Consider the following 2,500-nt stretch of genomic DNA (forward strand, 5'->3'; position numbering starts at 1 on the left):
ATCTAATGGTCACTGTTGCCGAAATACCAGGGAAGAGGGATTCGAGGGAAGAGGGATTCGATCTCGTAAGTCTGGAGTTTGTTAACTTTGGAATTGCTAAAGGAGATGGTATACATCACACAGATGTTTGGGAGTTTTTGGGGCAACTCACTGAGCCTTCTGAGATCTCCCCTATGGGGCTGGCCCAGGAAGAGGCTGTGAGTGTAGAGGGAAGTATTGAAGAGCCTAAAACACCTGAGGCTGAGAGCAGGAGGGGAGATACTGAAGAGCCCAAAACACTCGAGGCTCCTCATGGGTCCAAAGCCATTGGTGCTACGCCAAGAACTCTGGTCGTGTTCATGCCGGGCAAACAGCCATCTTGTCCTCAATGTGAGACCTGGTTTACAAGGATGTTGGGGCTGATCGATCATCTTAAAAGGGTGCACGGGCAGAGAAAGATCATTTTCAGGTGTACAAAATGTGGTAAACAAAATCTAAAATACCACAGTATCTCGTGTCACATCCCGCGCTGCAAGGGTATGGTGTGCATGGCTCCCACAGGTGAATGGGTCTGTGAGGTGTGCCATCGAGAGTTTGCCACCAAGATTGGCCTGGGTCAGCACAAGAGGATAAGACATCCTCTTGTGCAGAATGTGGAGCGGATTGTCACTTCCCATCCCAAAGAGTCATCGGCCGAGGGGCCCACAAATGGGTATGGAGTGAAGAGGAAGAAGCTCTCCTGGTAAAACTGGTGGACAAGTATACCAGTAAAAGGAACATCAATCAACTCATAGCGGAGCATATTCCAACGAAAACGGCAAAGCAGATAAGCGATAAAAGACTCCTTCTAGCGAAAGGTCCCTCTGTAAAAGATCACGAAGGCCTAGTATGTGCCATGGGGACTGAAAACCCACCCGAGTCTGCTAAATTGCCTAAAGAGGGACAGTTAAAGCTCCAATACCATGAGATGATCAAAGCGGGATTATCGGTTGGAAAGTTCACCGTGTATCGGGAGGCCTTTGAGAAAATTCTTGATGGGCAAGATCCAGGTTGTGTGGTGAATGACATATATAATGAGTTTTTCAGTATTCTGGGGGAGCCTAGCCAAAGTAAATCTATCTGTAAGGGTCGAAAGAAGCAGGCATCCCGTGGCCAAAAAGCATCCAAAACTACACCAAACTAGATGTGTAAGAGAGCTATCAAGAGGGGTAGATTCTTGTGATTTCCACTGTTGTTCAAGTCACATAGAAGGCGCCTCGTGCGTATCATCTTGGACAGCACGGAAGCCTTTCAGTGCCAGGTACCATCAAGCATTGTCCACGACCACTTTAAGAGTAGATGGGATACATCTGGTACATTTGGAGGCCTTTTGAGTTTCCCTCCATATAAGGAGGCGAATAACATTGTGTTTGAGGCCCTAATTACTGATAAAGAGGTTGATAAGAACATGAGAGAGATGTGTAAAACCTCCGCTCCCGGGCCAGATGGGATCACTTTCGGTCAGATTATTGCAAAAGACCCGAAGTTTTCCCGGTTGACTGAGATCTTCAACCTCTGGCTTATTACCGGTACTGTTCCAGATGCGCTGCGGGACTGCAGGACAGTCTTGATACCCAAGTTTTCAGATGTAGAGAGCCTTGGTGATATCAATAACTGGAGGCCTATCACTATTGGTTCAGTGGTGATTAGGCTGTTTTCCAGGATCGCTAAGGTGAGGCTGTCCAAAGCATGTCCCATTAACCCCTGGTAACAGGGTTTTATTTGCGCATCAGGTTGTGCTGAAAACCTCAAGTTGCTACAACTTGTGGTAAAAACAGCGAAACGAGAGTATAAACATCTGGGGGTTGTGTTTGTGGACATTGCTAAGGCATTTGACACCGTGTGTCATCAGCATGTATTCGAGGGTCTGGTCCAAAGAGGTGTGGATCCACATGTGATTGAGTTGGTGAGGGAAATGTATCGCGATGTTAAGACATACATTGCCATTGGAAGGGAAAGGACAGACCCCATATACATTTGCTCAGGTGTCAAGCAAGGCGACCCCATGTGACCTCTGCTGTTTAATTTAGCGATGGACCCCCTTCTATGTAAACTTGAGAATGAAGGTGAAGGTTTCCATCATGGGGGTTGGAAAATTACGGCCATGGCATTTGCCAATGACCTGGTGCTGCTGAGCGATTCCTGGGAAGGCATGTGTCGTAACATCAAAATTCTGGAGACCTTTTGTAATCTTACTGGCCTCAGTACGAAGGGTGAAAAATGTCACAGCTTTTACATCAAGCCGACAAGGGACTCATATACCATCAATGATTGTCCCGCATGGGTAATTAATGGCTCCCCTCTTAACATGATCGACCCAGGGTGCTCAGAAAGATATCTCGGCACATGGGTTGACCCTTGGACTGGCTTTGCAGACCCTAGATTATCAGAGAAGCTCACAGATTGGCTTCATCGAATTGGTCGTTCGCCTTTAAAACCCCTTCAGAAAGTCGATATACTCAGGACTTATACTATTCCGAGA

At 47.0% G+C, this 2,500-nt stretch overlaps 1 non-coding gene across 1 annotated transcript in view; it reads left to right on the top strand.

The window, feature by feature from the left end:
- The window catches only part of LOC135461140 (28S ribosomal RNA), an 8,027-nt gene that overhangs the window by 3,151 nt on the left and 2,376 nt on the right, over positions 1 to 2,500 (top strand). The window contains exon 1 of the ribosomal RNA XR_010443341.1: positions 1 to 2,500. This exon is cut by the window's left edge and continues 3,151 nt beyond it; it is cut by the window's right edge and continues 2,376 nt beyond it. This is a non-coding gene — a ribosomal RNA (28S ribosomal RNA).

The sequence above is a fragment of the Zonotrichia leucophrys genome, unplaced genomic scaffold (assembly GCF_028769735.1).
Source record: "Zonotrichia leucophrys gambelii isolate GWCS_2022_RI unplaced genomic scaffold, RI_Zleu_2.0 Scaffold_186_94968, whole genome shotgun sequence".
In the NCBI taxonomy this organism is placed as follows: Eukaryota; Metazoa; Chordata; class Aves; order Passeriformes; family Passerellidae; genus Zonotrichia; species Zonotrichia leucophrys.